An 18,675-nucleotide genomic window follows, 5' to 3' on the forward strand; every position below is an offset into this window, starting at 1 on the left:
AAGGTTCCTGACCAGTTTCACTCCCTCAAATTCTCTTCATGGAGTCAAGGCAACAACCCAGATTACCCTAGATATTCAATACTGATTGAACACTATATGACACAAGTACACAAAAAAAACCCAACCTGAAACAAACACACTAAACACTACCTCCGGTCTAGCACAAGCTGTGGGCTTATTCTTCTATAATCTTAAAAACAACTTAAAACATTGCATGCTAGTTTATGCTCCAGCTGACATAAAATTTCAAAATGGCTATAGCTGAAGTGAACCTTACGTATTACCATATCAAAACATTTGGTAAGTCTTTGCCTTGCAATACCCATCCAAAGATAGACCTATTTTTTCAGCATTAAGCTTGACACAAAACATAACAAAAATAAACCAAACCCCTCTTGCAACCAAAGTAGTCAATTCAATATTCATATATCCACTCTTACCAAACATGGACAGTTTCAGAGATAGAAAGGAAACTGGCAATGATCCAGCCTACAAACCAAGCTTAAGATTCTTTTTGAAGGCATGCAAACACCTTTTGAAAAAGACATGCAAACACTAAGTGCAGAGCTAAGAACAATATACCTCCCTCCACTGCTGTGGAATTAGCCTGTAAGATACAATCTACATGATTAATTAGATATAAGTGCTGGGAGCCTTACATAAGTATATACTTGTATACTGATACAGGTATATACTTATAAAAGTATTTAAGTATAAGGTGGGGAGAGATTTAAAATTTGTTTTCCCCTTTTACTTCTTTGTTTTTACAACTTACAAGCTAACTCTTTGAAATTTTTTCCAGGTTAAAAAACACGCCTCCACTCCTAAAGGATGCAACCTCCGTTCCAACACATATTTGTCTGATAGAAGGGAAAGGGACAAGCTAAATATTTCTATTTTGTCCCTATAATCACTTGCACTCACAATTTATTATTTTAAAGACACCTTTCATATCCATGTATCTGCAAATTAATTTTGTGTTTACTTGACTTCAGTTGAGGTTAGGATTATGAGTTCTAAACTGTAACATTTCTTAGTTGAGCCATGGTCCTGCATGCAACATTACAGAGCACTCACATTTCCTTCCAGAATTATTTCAAGCCACTAAATATAACGGCTATAAGCTAGGGAGAGAGTTTATGCATTTCACATGACACAATCCTTAAAGCAAGACTAGGAACAAGCATAATGTCTGTAGCACTTCACATGCTACAAACATGTAATTACTCAGTATCTGGAGAATCTGCCTATAGCAGACATTTTCACCGTGCCCCAGCAAAATGACACAACTATTGTTAAAAATAGTTTCTCCAGAAATCAGTACTAGAAGAGAAATATTAGAATTTTTTCTCCCTTTTCAATAAAAATATTTAAGAGACAAATTACAAAATTTACAATGTTCAGTTCCTCTGTATTATTACAAAACAGAGTTACATATAGTGTGAAAAGCTTTAGCTCATCTTATTTTCAAGGGAGTTAAATTCAGCTCATTATGACAAAAGGCAGAGATTTATGCATGCATTCCTCCCTTCCAGAAGTTGTCTTTGAGTGGTAAAAATTCTGTGCAGCATTGGGAAGAAAAAAAAAATAAAAAAAAGAAAAAAAAAAAACAGAAGAAAAAAAAAAAAAAAGCAGAAGCAAGTATGTGTAATTTGGCTGTAATTTAGACCCAGTTGTGTAAATTTGGTGTACATTTTGGGTAGTTAATACTGTACCTCCCTAACGATGACTTCATTTAGGGCTTCAGTGTTCTCCCCACACCCCCTCCTCCATGTTTTACAGCTCTGATCGATGATCTCTAAAGCACTGTAATTAATACACTCCTACATTACTTCATGTGCCAATGATACAGTTGCCAGCTGAAAAAAAAAAAAACCAACAAAGCCTGGACATGTTCTTCACAGCTAGAAAGTGAAAGTCTTTTAGAAAGACTAAAATTCACTTTTATGTTCAGATTTAAACACGATATATGGAAGTAACTTGGAATTGCGGTTTCACGCTTTTCTCATTTACTTAAATTATCCATGATTCTGTTCACTAAAAGCCTTTTTAACTGATGTGGCTTATCTGGATGCCTGAATACAAGGATTTTCTAAAATATCAATAACTATTCCTCAGAAGAAAACCAAGAAAGTTGGAGTGTGCTACTTTTCCCCTTCTCTTAGCCTATTCTTTTACCAGCTCTTTAACACTCTTTCTTTACTTCTTCCTTTCGGCTTTACCTTTGTTTTCCTTGAACAAACAAGTCCAGCAGCTTGTACAGGTATCTCCCTACAATAATCCTGTAGCTAATACAAAAAACCCCAAACAACACACACCAACCCCCAACATATACACGCTGCCTCATAATCAAAGGCTATATCTAGACTCAACAAGGTTTGTTATTGTATTCTACACAAGCAAACTCTCCCTTTTGCAATTCCACCAAAGTAAACCCTGGTCAATATTTAGACTACCACCAACAATAAGCTGCATGGTCATTTTACTGCATCAACATCAATCTGGAAAACAGTGCAAGGGACTACACCCCTAAGTACTACAGGTAAAAACTTTTCAAGTTTTGCTTGGCCATGTTCAGAGAGAGTTCACTTTGCTGTTGATGAAGAAATCATTATGTACAAAGTTTGCAGATTGCTCCTAAACTGAAATGTCCTTTCTAACCTTTCTAAGGTCTTGCACATTCCTCTGTCAAAAACAGGATGCAGACCCTACAGTATTTTTTAACTGAGCCTGCAGTTAATGTGCTTCATAGCTTCTTCAAACACTGATTACGCTAATTTTTTACACCTTGGAAAAAGGAATGCTGCAGATTAGGAGAACAAAGACATGGGGGCACTGAAGAGAAGGAAAAAAGTTTTACAGAAGTGCAGTGAGTTTGTGCCACCAGGTTTTGGTAGTGGCAGGGAGGGCTACAGGGGTGAGTTCTGCAAGAAGCTGGCTGTAGCTCCCCCCAAGTCCAAGAGAGCCAATGCCAGTCGGCTCCAGGATGGATCTGTCACTGGCCAAGGCTGTGCCAACCAGAGATGGCAGTAACATCTCTGTGAGTACATATTTAAGAAGGAAAATAAATTATTCCACAGATGTAATTGCACTCAGAGAAGAAAGGAATGAGAATATGTGAGAGATACTCTGCAGACACCAAGGTCAGTGGAGGATGAGGCACTGGAGTGGAGATTACCCTGCAGCGTGTGTGAAGACCATGGTTAAACATGGTCTTCAGAGTTGTGCCCCTGCAGCCCATGGAGGACCACAGGGATGCAGAGACTCACTTGCAGACCATGAAGTCCACAGGGGTGCAAATTTCTACCTGCAGCCCATGGAAATCCCATGCTGGAGCAGGCTCGTGGCAGGGACCTGCAGACCCATGGAGAGAGGTGCCTATGCCGGAGCAGGTTTCCTGGCAGGACTTATGAGCCTGTGGGGAACACATGCCAGAACAGGCTGTGCCTGAAGGACGGCACCCTGTGGAAAGAGACCCGCACTGAAGCAGTCCCAGAAGAGCTGTAGCCCATGGGAAGGACTGATACAGGCTAAGTTTATGGAGAGCTGTCTCCTGTGGGAAGATCCCATGTCAGGGCAAGGGAAGGACTCTTCTCCCTGAACAGCCTGTTGTGAACTCACAGTACCTATCTCAGTCTCAGTCTCCTTGTGCTACTGGTGGGGAGGAGGTAGAGCCCAAGAAGGAGGGAGAAGTGGAGGGAAGATATTTTAAAAATTTGTTTTGCTTTTCATTAACCTGCTCTGATTTTGATTAATAATAAATTCAATTAATTTGCCTATGTCCAGTCTGTTTTGCCCATGCTAGTAATCAATCAGAGATCTGTCCCTGTCTCAACTCATGTGCCTTTCATTGTATTTTTCCTCCCCTGTCTACTTGAGGGGAGTGATGGAGGGGCTTTGGTGGATACCTGGCATCCAGCCAGGGTCAAACCATCACAAGAGAAAGAGCCTTGAGTATTCCCACTTTCTCTCTGGCTTAAATAATAGATATGGTACAACCTGCAGAGTAAGCCCAAACAAAAAAAGCAAAACAAACAAGAAAGCAAAAGACTAAACAAAGCCAAATGAAACTGAAATAAAACATAAATAATGAAGGACAATGCACATGAAGATGCACTTCTTGAATCAGTCAGGAAGATGCAGAAGAGGAAAATGAGGGAGGTCAAGCCATGAAAATTGCTAGATACCAAACATTCCAAGCAGAAGACAGAGTAACGTATCTTGTTTTCTTAGAAAAGGAAAAATAAAATGGAAAAAACCAATAAAAAAGAAAAAAGAAAAAAAAAGGGGGGAAAAAGTCAACAGCAGCAGGGAGTTAAATCCAGTGCAATTCAGAAGGAACAAACACAGAGGGCTGGAAACTCTGAAATACCTTGGGCCAGTCTGGAGACCTTAATGATCCTGCAAGCACAATTCTTACACATAACTGTTTTCCCAAAAGATCTTACCAGACATCAAAACTCCAACTAAATCCAACTTAATCAGCTGAAACATCATAATTCCACTGATTTCCACCAAGAAAACATTATTTTGTCTTAGAGTTTGATTGAGACCCAGCATGACCTCCACCAGAACATCCAGCGCAAGCCCCTGAACCCTAACACAAATCCCCCAACATGATAAGAGCATTCCATGCACCACAAGATACACTTTCATACTGCCCTGTTAAAGACACAAACAGAAATTTTCACCTGCAGTAGTATTTCTACACAAAAAATTTTTTCATGGCCTTGGAAGGCAGCAGTTCTTACCAATAACTTTAAAGCAACCATTAACATGTTGCTAACAAGTAAAAAACAATTCTGGCTGGAATCTCTTCCCAACAGCTTGCTAATTTTACAACTTCTTCCCTCTTGTTACTTGTGCAAGAGCTTGATTGGTCAATGCAATCCAGTTTGCCACTTTAATTTATAAATAAAGATGACGGTCACACTGATTAATCTTGTGAACAGACTGATATTTTCAGACGTTCGAATGTACCACAAGAGTACAGCTTAAATACTTAAGAGCTTCCGCCCATATTCACCTTCATATACTACTGTTTCATTCTGAAGTGACAAATAAGGGGTAAATCACGGACTGTTGCGGTTACTTACATTCACTTCTTGCATGTGACAAAATCATGACCTGTGAAAGCCACTCCCTCTATCTTCTTATTTTCCTTTTAAATCGTGTATACATTAATAGCACAGATATATGTGCTAGTGAACTTGATTCCTACTGTGGTGTAATGCTGCAAACACTGCTGGCAATGAACAGTAGACTTCTCATATATTTCATTCCAGGCCCTTAAATACAGTCATCCCAAAAAAGAATGAGAACTTTCTCATTAAAATCTAGAAAGGGATTTCTATGTAATTTTTCTGGTTCAACTACAAAGTCTGAATTCTAGCAGCCTAACTTACAGCAAAGAATTTATACCTCACAAAAAGTTCTGCTTCAATTCAGTATAATTTTCAGCAAATATTTAATCAGTTTTGATCTCTAATGACTGCAGCAGGCACCCTTGGTATAGAAGTGAAACAATTTAACTTAATTTTGTAAAAGTTAAAATTGTCACACATCCTTAACATTTAAATCCTCCTTCTTGTTGATTAAGTTTGCACCATTAAGTTTTAAAGCTAAGGCTGCATTATAATCTAACAAAATCAATTTAACTACTTAAGGATATAAACTTCGATTTTATACAACTCCTATTAGTGATGGCATCCTAGCATAGGCATGCTTTCAGAAATAACAAAACTTTTTCAAAGTTATCTCTGAAAAAAAAGAGTAAGAGAACAGTCTGTTTCTTAAGAAAATGCAAACATTTTAAAAAAGCATTTTCAATCGTACAGTGAAAAGCTTATCCTTTGGCTACCCAGAAGCAAGCAGAGCATTTGCCTATAAAATTATTTCCATGAAAAGCAAGATTGAAAGACTAACAGCTAACAAACGAAGAAGTATTTCCTAAAATCCTCTTTTTTTTCCTGTAATTCAGTCCTCCTAACTTTAGATGAAACTTCCAAGTGACAGTTTCCACTGTCTGTGAGACTAGCGGAGCTTGCAAATTTACATATGAAATTGAGTTTAAATTACAGAGCAAAACAGAGTGAACTAAGGTCAGACCACCAGCCTCAGTTCTGAACTCTAATCCACAGTAAGATATTGTACAACCCGAAACACAGAGCAACAAAAAGCCAAGCTACATCAAATGCATATTAAAAATACAAGAAGTTTCTGAGGTCAGTTACGGATGAAACTGCTTTACTAATAACCCGAATTTTTGTAGGTCCTTGTTTCAAATTTAAAAACTTCACTTTTGTCTACCTTGTCTATTAATGAATCAAATACATCTGGGTCCCAGTAGCAAAGCCACCAGTCTCCAATAAAATGGAAGAAGCATGTGCATGTCCGGAAAAGATAAGTACATTACCAGGGCAAAGTGAAAAGCTCCCTGCACTGCAGAAACTTTCCATCATCATGATCCTCACCATCCTACATGTAAATCCATTTCTTCTGCACAATAACACCACGCTTGAGACATACAACAACATAAACTAGAGCAAATCTAATGAAAAGACAAGGAGAATTTTATATCACATTTAGGTACTTCTAATTTAAAGAAAAACAGAAATCAATGGTATTGAACTGATATTCAAACGTAGCGCATAACTAAAAAGATGTCAGAGAAAATATATTTTCTTAATCCTTTATTCTTAGTCTTGCTGTCAAATAATGTCTTGTATCCACTAGATAAAACTATATCAGGGAACCTTGTTACTCCAAAACCAGAAGAATCCAAAGGGAAAGAAAATGAATATAATTTTTTTTCCTGAGATTTTGGAAGACTATCACATCAAAGTTACACTGTTTATTCAAGAACCATAAAACAGTTTGTGTTGAAAGGCTTCTTTAAACACCACCTAGTAACCACCTCTCTGCCACAGACAAACATCTTGCACTAGATCGGGATGCTTAAACCTGGCCTTGAACACTGCCAGGAATGGGGCATCCACAACTTCTCTGGTCAATGTGCTCCAATGCCTCACTACCCACCACAGCAAAGAATTCTTTCCTTATAACCCATCTAAATCTGCCCTCTTTCTACTTAAAAATTATGTCCTTTGTCCTGTCACTGCAGGCCTTCCTAAAAAGTCTCTCTCCATCTTTCTCATAATGTCCCTTTATGCACTGAAAGAAAGCCTCAGTAAGGTCACCATGGAACCTTCTCTTCTGCAGGCTGAACAACCCCATCTCTCTCAGCTACAGGAGAGGTGTTCCAGCACTCTGATCACTTCTCTGGCCCTCCCTTGGATCTTCTCCAACAGGTGCATGTCTTTCTTGTGTTGGGTGCCACACAGCGGGATGCAGTGCTCCAGGTAAGGATCTCACAGAGGGTGAGAATCACCTGCTTCTTTTTTACAAGTTCAGGATACAACTGGCAAAGAAAGTAGTGCAATTTTGGAGAGAAAGAGATACCAACTCTGGCAAAAATTTACATATGACTCTACACCCATTCCCTGAAGTGCAAAATGAAATTACTATTTTCCTATTTTTACAGTAGCCCTCATTTGCTTTTCTACGGTTCATGGAAAAAGAAGGACTTGAAAAACACTACATTAAATAAAGTGGAAGGTAATCAATGTTTGATTTAGTTAAAAAATACGTATTTGATTTTAATTCGTATTATTTATAAGAAGAGGTAAGGGAGCAACAGGAAGAGGTTCTCTCCTGTGACATCAGAGGTTTTGTGGGTAAAGAGAAAACTGATGGAGAACCACCCACTGGGACACAGATCATTTCCTAAAACAGTGCTCTTTCCAGAAGCTGGGATAATGCAACCAGTGTTTAAATCTGTGGTTACATTAAAGGCTACAAGTTACAGCACTACAGCAGGGCACATCAGCTCAGAGCAATTTTATTACCAAATCATTTAGTCATGTCTGTAACAGGTCTGGACTGCAGTGCTGTCGAAACATGAACAGCCAATCTGTTCTTGTTCTAGTAGTTCTTCTGTTGAAAAACCTACAACTCTTACAATAAAACAGTAAGTTACTCACGTAGACAAGCTCAACCTGTCTATATAGTTTTCCAATTGTTGTATCTTCTTACTGAAAATTCTCCTTTATCAAGCAAGAGAAACAGCGGTCTCCATAACAAATAGTAGCTTAAGTGTGCATGCTATATAGATTATAATCTGCAATCAGACCTCTAAATTTTGGTTCCAACAACCACTTCTTTACTTGGAGATAAGCTTGAAAAATACAGTTAACTGAAATTTTTATATTAGTGTACTCTTACCTAAAAAACATGCTAGCACCTAAGTATTCTGTTTAAAATGAGATCATGCATTCCTAAAGCACATGCAGAACTTTCAAGGCCAAGTTTTCCATGCTCTTCTTTTTTCCAGGTCTGTGCAGCAGGAAGACTGTATCAACCTGCAGGCTGCGATGACTGCCTGTGCACATCCTCCTGATATCCCATCCAAGTGAGACATTTGCCCTGTTTTCCTTCAGATGCACAGAGACAGACCCTGTTGGACAGCATGAGAAGTACAACATGGTGACAGCAGAGTTGGTAACATACTGACCTCTTACTAGTAAATCCCTCACTTCATAATACAAATATTTGATGTTGAGAGTGGTGTAATGCAAGTGGAACATCTTTAAAGCTGTTTTGTCCACTGGAATTTTGTGGGGTTTTTGATTAATTAGAAAAAAAAAATCAAACTTCCATGGCAAGAGAAGATTCCAGGTATTACCAATTCATGCAACCACTGGCACCTGGGATATGACTCATCATTAAGTTAGGCCCTACTGAAATAATTGTAACTACACAAAACTAGGCACTACTTAGGAAACACAACAGATGAAAAGCAGTACTCCATGATATTGACCTACAAGTTGTAGAATAAATATTTAAGCTGAGTATCTGAGAACTTTCTCTAAGGGCTCAGTATTGTTTTCATAATAACACATCTAAAATCCAAGAGCTTGCACCAAGACTACAAATAAGCTAAATCAAAAAAAGAGGCACCCCCAAAGCAGTATCCAAGTAAGGGTGTGCATCCACTTAGCTCAAATGAGTTTAGGTTATTTAAATTAAAGCAATGCCATTTTCTCATGCTGACAGTTCAAGTAACAGGCCCAAGTTTTAAGGCCTGTTCAAACCAGCGTACAAAGGAGCAAGGTGGAAGAAGAATCATTTTACTAAACCACCACCACCACTATTTTGTCAGCCAAGGAGCAGAACACACGTGCCTAATTTAGGTACCCAAACTAAGACTGTTTTCTACATGATGCCTAGATAAGCAATGGAAAGTTTCCTCCAGAGACGTTGTTAACGCAAGGCACTGCACCAGGATTCTAGGGTTAGGTGTACAAATTACTCCCAAGATTAAATGCGTTCACCATGCCTCCACGGGGCAAGTGCGTCCAGTGTTTAAACTGCACCTCAAGTAAGTGGTCATGAGGTGACTGTGAAATGTAAACAACCTTAAGAACCAAAGCAACTAAGACAGACACAAAATAAGAAGCTGGACAACAAATACTGAAAACAAGAAGTTACAAAGCAGACAGAAAAGACTTCTTTCTGGTCAAGTCACCAACAGAGACACAAAGTGCCAATGCCACAGGGACACCTAACCATCAACACAAAACATTACAGCAGTTCACTGTGACTAAAAGCTACATATCATGGTACCTGTACAGTATCTTACTGCTTCCCCAAAGAGGAGGCATCTCAAATAGACTCCATTCAACTAAGTACCAATTCACAATATGGTAGTACAAACATTATTTGGCTAATTCAAGCTGTGTAGCCCCTGGGTATTTCTGGCCCCTGTGCACTATTCCTCCCAGTCCTGTCAAAAGGATTTCCAGTACAGAGTTTTTTTCTCCCTGAGTAGCATCAGGGCATGTGTCTATATTATGGCTGAGGTATGTGATTATATATGAACACATGTACCAAGGGAAAGGCTGCTGAGAAAGTCAGTAGAAAAGCAAAACAAAGAAAGTAAAACAAGTAAGTCGTCTCTGCCTTTTCAGTGTTTAACTACCCCAGCTGAAACCAGAACACAAGCATTCAGATAACCTAGGGTAAAATTCTTTACGCCTCAAAGGCATAGCTAGAGGATTAAATACAAAGTGGGGGAGATAGCATATAAATTTATAAAGTAAAGAAATATGTGGAAAGAAAAAAGAGTATTAGGTGAGATCATAAGGAAGGTTTTAATGACAGGAAAGTAAGGTGAGAAGGGCAAAAAGCACGAAGAAGGAAATGGTTACTGGGAAAAAGAAAACTGGAAGGGGAAAGCTAACAGAGGGATAATGATGGTGCTGGAATATAACTTCAAGTGGAAGCAAGAAGGATGGGGAAAGGATCTCAAAAAGGACACAGTTAGCTTGCAGTGGCAAAGTTACCGGAAAACAAATGAGTTGGCTATTTGAAACAACAAAAAATGCAGGACTAGTCATCTCGATAGAGACAATAAATACACAGACAAACAAAAGGTTACAGAGGGCACCTTCTCTGGTAAGGCCACAACAGTAGGTGGCAACAAGGGGAAGCCCGGTGCACAGTCCTTGAGAGCAAGAGCAAGCTAAAGAAGGTGACAAAGATGAACCGTGGCAAATATCCCCCAGCCACAATGGTACTGGCAACACTATGGAATCTCTCTAGCTACAACCAAAAAGCTCCTAGACAGATCTGAGTATCACTAGACTTACGAGGATTGCTGGGATACAACAGGGTGAAAGGAAGCAGCACAGAAAAGGACAGGGAGGACAGCGAGCAGGTGAACACCCCAAAACAGTGCCTGGTAAGGTTACGGACAAAAGCTCACAGGGAAAAAAAGAGAGCAGAGGCGTGGGACGAGCAGGGCCTGGGATGGCTGGGGCGGGCAGTCCCGGGGCCGAGGGGCACAGCGAGGGCTGCGGGAGGACGGCCCGAGCTCTGAGAGCCGCCGGGGCGGGACGGAAAGGCCGGGGCAGCCACCGAGGCGCCCCGGCCATGCGGGGGCCGCGGTCACGGGGGAAGGCCGGGGAAGGACGGAGGGAGGAGCGGGCAGCCCCCCCGGCGGCCGGGCAGGTCCTGCGGGGCCGGGGCAGCCGGCGGGGCGCTCCCGCACCCCGGCGGGGGCGACGCGTTCTCAGTGCGCAGTTCGTGGCCTCCCCGCTCCGGCCCGGCCCGCGGCTCCAGGGCCGGATCCCCGAGCGGGCCGGGCAGCCACCACCGCCGCCCCCGCGCTCCGGCGCCGGGAGCGCGCCCGGGAGAAGAAAGGCAGGCGGGCGGGCAGGCGGGCGGGCCGGGCCCGACCGCCCCTTCCCCCGTTCCCCGCGGCGTGACTCAGTGCCGAGCCCCGCGCCGCCGCCTTCGCGTCCTGCCGGGCCGGGTCAGGCTGGGCCGGGCCTCGCTGCGACACAACGCCGCGGCCTCCCCGCACTCACCAGCATCGCGCGTCCCGCAGAGTCAGGGCCACGTCCGCCCGCCCCTTCCGCCTCCGCCGGGCCCGGATCCGCCGCCGCCGCCTCCCCCCGGCGCGGCCCGGGGATGGCGGAGGCGCCGCCCCTCGCAGCCGCCCCGCCCCGGCTCACGGCGGGCGGGGGAGCGCGGCTGCGGCTGCTCGCTCCAGCGGGGCCCGGGGGGCCGGGGCTTGGTCCCGGCCTCTGGCGGAGCCCGCCCGCCCGCATGAGCTGCTCGGCGGGGGAGGCCGGCCGGCCGACCGCCATCTCCTCGGCTGCCGGGCCCGGCCCTGCCTTGTCCGAGGGGTCGTTGCTCCGACCCCTCCCCAGGCTTACACAAGTGCCAGAAGAGCTGAAGGATGGGCTGAAAGGCTTGGGAGTGATGGTTGATGAAAAACTCAACATGAGTCGGCAAGTGTGCGCTCGTAGCGCAGAAAGCCAATCGAACTTGGGCTACATAAAAAGCAGCGTTGGGACCGGCAGGGCGGGGGAGAGGATTCTGCCCCTCTACTCTTCTCTGGCGAGTCCCCACCTGGAGTACTGTGTACAGTTCTGGTGGCCCCAACATAAGAAGGACATGGAACTGTTGGAGCAAAGCAAAAGGAGGCCGCGAAGTTGATGTAAGGACTGGAGCACCTCCCCCATGAACACAGGCTGAGAAAGCTGGGCCTCTTCAGTCTGGAGAAGGTTGTGTGGAGACCTCAGCAACCTTCCAGTATCTGAGGAATCCTAGAGGGAAGCTGGAGAGGGGCTCTTTGGCAGGAACCGTGGTGATAGAACGCAGAGTAATGGGTACAAATTCAATTAAGGGAATTTTAAGTTAAGTATTTGGAAGAAGCTCTTTACTATGAGGATGGTGAGACGCTGGAACAAGGGAGTAAGTTGTCCAGGGAGGTTGTGGATGCCCCAGCCCTGGCAGTGTTCAAGGCTAGGTTGGATAAAGCCTTGAGCAATCTGGTCTAGTGGGAGGTGATCCCTGCACATGGCAGGGGGTGTTGGGGACTAGATGATCTGTAATGTTCATTCCAAACCCTTAACATTCTGTGATTCCATGTGTTTCAGGATAACATCCTTAGATATGATAAGACTTTCCATCCATAGCTAAGCAGCTGCTTCTGTAATTATGAGAAACATGGTTTTCTCAAGTGTCCTGGACACAGTGAATGGCACCACACCAATTCTGGGAGGCCGAGTGGATGGTACAGCTGTGCATTAACTGACTTTGTCAAGCGAGTGTTAAATCAAACTGTGAAGCTCCTCTGAGTTATTCCCATCAGGAGTCATTGCCTCTAAGTGTATGAACATTGCCTTGAAAACTTCGATTAAAGTGTGGCTTTTGTAAGAACACAGAAATCTTTCTTTAATTATGAGTTTCAGAGTAGTAACAAGACAACTTGGAAACAAGACTGTGGAGAGAACAAGAGGGTAGAAATTGACAGAAGGGGTATTATATTGTTCAGCTGTGAGCTGATTGGAAGATGTGTTAAGATATTTGGTTTGACTTATTGAGGAATAAGAAGTTACATGAACATGTTTGCAATCTGCAAACAAATTTAAGCAAAAGTATCTACTGTAGATAACTTTAATGTATGATGATAAAACATAAACCTCCGAGTAAATTTGCATCACTTATATGTGGATTGAATATGGGACAGTTATTTTTTCTTTCTAAGAGCATGAAATTGATGACACAAAATCATACCAAAATTGGGACAGGTTTCAGAAAGGTGGTATTTTGGAGTCAGTTCTGTCTTATTTTTTCCTGAAGACTGAAATTATATTGCTGGACCGGTGTTGCGAAGGAAAAGATCAAGATTTGTAAAAGACGTCATAAAAAGTTCTTATCTTTTATATTAGTATCAAAAGTTAAGCCCATGAAATTTAGTAGCTTCATGGGGAAGAGAAACAGGGAAGCAGTTGGAAGAAACAGAAGATTACTTTCTTTGCAAAATGCTTCACTTGCCTTCTGGTTCTACCAGCTGTTCACCTTTCTGAAAATTTGCCTTCTCAAAGCTAATGGTCCTTAGTCATGTTGGTGCTGTATAATAATGCCTGTTTCCCTGTATAATAATGCCTTCCTTTGGCCCAGCCTACTGAAGTGGACACAGGCAAAGTCAGTGACACAGCTCTTCCAATGAAACTGTGCTGACTAAGGAGCACTGTCTGAGGAACTGGTTTAATGTGTAAGCAGGGACACTGTCTCAGTGGGCTGGGTGGCATCACAATGCTTATATTAATTTTGCCTATGTAGATATACTTTGCAAATACCATTCCTGGGCATGACTAAATTTTGTGTTTGCTGACATTTGTGAATTGTAGTAAAGGAGTGTTTGCGTGGGTCGGCATCAGCATGGCTAGTTCTGCATGATATGTTAGAGACTGGGACAATGAGGGCAAACAAAATAGTTTATGGGGGACAGGAACCAAATTCAAAGGAGGGCGGACTGATTATGAAATATAAGGACTGATTTAAGGACTAGTCTTGGAAAATTAAGTTTTATGCTGTATTTTACAGCAGTTGTCTTTGCAAGAGGCAAAGATGTCATTGTTTTAAAGCCTAAAACAAGGGGACAATAGAGGTATGGATAACTAGGAAAGTGGAAGAGAAATGACAGGAAGAGAACAAAAGAAGGGGAGAAGGAAGGCCTGAATTGGCACCATCTTCCACTAAACTGTATTTTATTTTAGCTTTTGTGATTAACTGCAGTACAAGCCTGAGATCTGACAGTTTGGAGTGTTGAAATTTGTTTCTCTTTTCCCCCAGGGTTGCATTATGATTTGTGTTCACTTGTAGAGGCAAGGCACAGTTCTCTGATTTTATTCACGGTAGTGACACTGAAAGCTGACACTGAAAGGTAGGCCATGAAAAAAGCCTCACTAGACAACTCGGACATGGTGCATAACATAGCTCCATACACCCACTGAAAGAATTCCAGCATCAGGGTAGGTGGTCACAGGGTGAAAAGGGAATTGAATACCAAAATACCAATTACCAAATTACTCATAGCAGGATGGCTAATGCATTTTAAATTGTCCAGTGGAATTTACGTACTTTGCATGAAAGGAGAGAAGCTTCCCCTAGAGACTGAGGCAGCCATAATTTCAATGACAAACTTCATGAGAGAAATCCACTCTCTTTTATTAAAATGAGTTTGTAGTGCTGCTGAGAGAGCCTGTTTTCAGAATAACTTGCAGGTCTCACACTTGTTGCATCAGCAGTGAATCAGCATACACTAAGCAAGAAAATTATCATGACAATATTTGCTGTCAGTTTAAGTAGGTAGCTCCCTCAGCAAAGAAGAAAAGCCTGAGTCATTCAAAGACACAGAGTTGCAGCGGCTGCTAGTTTATTACTACTGTTGGGAGTCTGGGTTGATTTGGAGGGATACTTTCCCTGCCAGTTACCTATGCAGTGATGGTCTGAAAACAGTAATTATATCACTCCCTCCATACAGCCAGGAGGACAGGCTTGGTATAGGCAGATTTGGTAAAGGTTGCATGGCTGTATTAACCATCTCTTCTTGCTTTTTCTGGCAGGTCTGTTTTCCTCGATGTTTTGGTCAAGGATGTTTGCTAAGCTCTTAAGTGGTAGTTCCCCATTTAAATGCTTTATTCCTGCTTTTGAGCTAAGCACAGTTTGCTCCCTAGCTTTGAGAGCCTCTGGTTTTGAGCTAGTGAGAGGCTGCAGGCATGTTTTTCCTCTTACTGTTCTTGGGAAGGTTGAAAACTAAGATACGGGAAATAAAAAACAACATGTTTGGGAAAGGAATATATGGTCATGTGCAGTATGTGAGCATACTAACAATTTCTTCAGCTTTTTCATTGAGTAGAAAATTTGAGTTTCAGGATTTTCTGTGGTTGCTTGTAAATCAGTCTTGGGCTCAGTCTGTCACGCACATTTGTATGAAGTAACTGTGCTTCCAAATTCAAAGGTGCCCAAAAGAATCTGTGAATGACAGATGATACTCCACTGCTCTGCTGCTTCTTGTGCTGTGAACCTTTGTGGGAAGGTGAAAAACATTTTACAGAGATCAAATTGTTCTTCACAAAGGCCAGTCTCTGCATGTGTCAGACAGGTATTGCCAGGCTCCAATATTGAATAAAAAGGCAGCCTAGGAACACTTACAAACACGGTAACCTTTGGTTAATCTGCTCGTTTTATAAGCACAGGCCAATGTTTTTAGTGTTGACCACTCTGGCTGTATCACCAGTAGGAGCAATATGTTGTGTATATGGATGTGTATAGAGGGCACACGACCAGTTCTCCTCAACTGGTTTTTTTCTCTTCTCTGACAGGTTGTCTGTCACCTGGACCATTGATTTTTTTAGAGGTTTGCAGCAGTCTGAATTCCAGCATTAGAGCAGAGAAGAGGACCAGAGAAAAGAAAAATTGAATTAGAAGGGAGCTACAACCATATTTTGCTCTATGAGCACTTTGGCCTACTCACTTCTGGCTGTTCTGACCTCCAATTGGGATGTGGAGATATTATGCAGAATAGGATCACAAGAAGTGAAGCATCATTGTCCATACAGAGCAAAGACAATTAATGTCTCTTTGGGTAGAAGGTGAGCAAATATTCACCTTGTTGTCAACTTTAGGATATTGAAATTACAAAATGGAGAGTATATGTTCATACATCTGAAGGCACACACATGCTCTGGGAATTTGTAATAGAAAGAAGATGGTGTTTGTTTGTTTGTTTCTTTTTGTTGTTGTTTTGTTTTTTTCTTTGCAATAATTTCTAGACTAAAAGCTTTCAATCAAAAATTGTCTCCTTCTTCTAATGCCTCTGCTGTCTACTGTGGCAAATAATGCACTGATCCATTGCCTTTTTTTTTCCCCATCCTGTTTTTTATTGGGCTGAAGGTTTCTCTTGGGCCTGACATCCAAGACTTGGCATTGGTTTAACTCTTTAGAGCTCTTTCTTTGTAGGAGTTTTTACAGACTGAGAGACAACCTTGGTTATGCTTCTCTTTTCTGTTTTAAATTTTGAGGAGCAGCTAATCTGCTGCAAATGCAGCAGAACTCTAAGTTTCATTGATCTTTAGGAAAGCTAGTATTTCTTTTGTTTATTTTCTGTAGTTATTTGATATCTTGTGATTATGAACAGGCAGCTGTTCACAGACACAGCATGCGTAACACAGGAAATTTATGTTCTGTATGAACGTTTTTTGTAGAGGAACACTGCTCTTTGGGCTTAACTTGTTTCTCACTGTATTTTTACCTGAAGGAAGAAGAACAAGGAAGAGCAGTGTCACAGGAGCAAGCCACAGCTCAACTTTTCACACTCAGCAGATTCAAAACCAGAGTTTATCCTTACCGCATTCTCCTCAGGCAGAAACTTCAGACCTTCCAAGGCTCACTTTCATTGGTTTGAGCCTACTGAGATGCTTCACAGGACACATTCTCTCTTAGGGTAATAAGATTCTCTGTGATCAGCATTTGGTCTAGGCTCTGTACACAGAACCCCTAAAAGAAGGAAGGTCTAGTAAGGAACATGGAGGGCGGTTTTTCATAGTGTATTTAAATACTGACAAGCTTCTGGTTTTTCCTTCAATGCTATGATAACTTCGGAGTTTATGTGCTTAAATCTTATGGTTTAGGTCTTGTAGAGATTTTTAGTAAGAAAATAGGTGAAAGAAGTATTTGTATGCTAGCTCCTCACTAGTTCGACAGGTAAACCTAGTGAATTGTAATATATTAAATATGTGGGTACATATATGTGGGTACTTTAAAAAATTGAAAGAAGGGGAAATTTAAGTGTGGTATTAGGAAAAAAGATCTTTACTGTGAAGGTAGTGAGGCACTGGAACAGGTTGTCCAGGGAGGTTGTGGATGTCCCAACCCTGGGAATGTTCAAGGCCAGGTTGGATAAGGCCTGGAGCAACCTGGTCTAGTGGGAGGTGTCTGTCGCCCTGATTTTTCAGCCTTCTGATGTTTTTACATTTTTACTGGAGCTTTCTTACGCTTGTAAAATAAACAAAGACTGATGTTTGGTAAATAATACATTCCTTCCAGGGGGAAGGACAAATTGATAGACTTCTGGGCTGACCAGTGCAGTCAGAGAGGTGTTCACTTCGTCCCCCAATCCCTGATCAAATTTCAAAGACTACATAAGTCAGAATTTTAAAATAAAGTTTCTTCTTTTTCTCTCTTTTCAATCTGACGAGTGAGTGTCATTTTTTGTGTCCGTCTAGTAACAGGTGTCCCTGCACATGGCAATGGGTTTAGGACTAGATGATCTTTAGAGTCCCTTCAAACTCAAACCCCATAACATTCTGATTCTAAAGCAATCCCGAAGAGAATGATTTGTGATAAGTTAATGTGTTATCTGTAAATGTCAGTGTATGGCATCAATGTAAGATGAATGTTGGCAGAAATGGTAAGAAGACAGGTGGTTTGTGTGGTCAGGAAATCAGATGATACCTGAAAAGCTGAAACGTAGCCTTTGCCACGGAAATCTCTGCAAGTCCCTGCTTTTAATATTTGTGGTGTGGGTCTGTGAGTACCTATGACAGTGACAGGAGCTCCAGCACCTCCAGGGGGTCTACAGGCTTTGAAGATTGCTGTTTTCATGTAAAGACCCTTAGTGTGGGACTGACAGTGAGGCTCATGAACAGACATGTCAGCCAGTGCTAGAGGACACCGGTCCTTTGCCTGGCACAGCAAAGCTCTGCAGTGCTGCCCTTTAATGAGCATGCAGTGTGTTTCTCTAACACAGAGATTTCAATCCTTTGCCTCTTTTCCCTCATGGCCTAACTTTTCTCCCAGCTAGGGAGGTCACTATTTCTTGAGCTTTACTTCTAGAGTTGACCCTTCCCTTTTGGTATCAGTTCAGGACATCTCACAAATTGGAAACAAGCTGCTCCTTCATGACTTCTATTTCCTGCCTTTTCTTATGAACAGCTCTTGCAAGAACATTGCTGCTGCTGCCTCCTCTGGCTTTGCCTGGATGCAGCTCTACTGTCTCTAACTGGTGTCCTCAGCACAGGCTCTCCATTGCACTTACCAGTGCTGCCAGAATGTGAGGTTTGTTTGCACTATCTCAGGAGCTCACTGCAGGGATAGATACAGGCATAGGTATGGATATGTGCTTGTGTGCCTGCATCTTATCTTCCTGGTTGTTTCTAAGAGATCATTATGCTTATTTTGTACCAAGTGTGGGCAGAGGCAGTACCATTTTCTGCTGTTTTCAGTGTGAATATTGGTGTTTAAAAAGAACAGTTTGGT

At 42.1% G+C, this 18,675-nt stretch overlaps 1 protein-coding gene and 1 long non-coding RNA gene across 2 annotated transcripts in view; one reads left to right on the forward strand and one right to left on the reverse strand.

Moving 5' to 3' along the window:
• CUL1 (cullin 1) overlaps nucleotides 1–11,511 on the reverse strand; it is a 53,629-nt gene extending 42,118 nt beyond the window's left edge. Inside the window, exon 1 of the mRNA XM_066322541.1 lies at nucleotides 11,430–11,511. The gene's annotated coding sequence lies outside the window, so the exon portion shown is untranslated. The remainder of the gene's footprint in view (nucleotides 1–11,429) is intronic.
• Nucleotides 11,512–15,770: 4,259 nt separating this feature from the next.
• LOC136366871 (uncharacterized) lies at nucleotides 15,771–17,606 on the forward strand. The gene is made up of 3 exons (XR_010744597.1): nucleotides 15,771–16,010; nucleotides 16,676–16,816; nucleotides 16,885–17,606. It is a non-coding gene; the product is annotated as an uncharacterized lncRNA (long non-coding RNA).
• The last annotated feature ends 1,069 nt before the right edge of the window (nucleotides 17,607–18,675 follow it).

The sequence above is a fragment of the Sylvia atricapilla genome, chromosome 1, assembly GCF_009819655.1.
Source record: "Sylvia atricapilla isolate bSylAtr1 chromosome 1, bSylAtr1.pri, whole genome shotgun sequence".
Classification (NCBI taxonomy): domain Eukaryota; kingdom Metazoa; phylum Chordata; class Aves; order Passeriformes; family Sylviidae; genus Sylvia; species Sylvia atricapilla.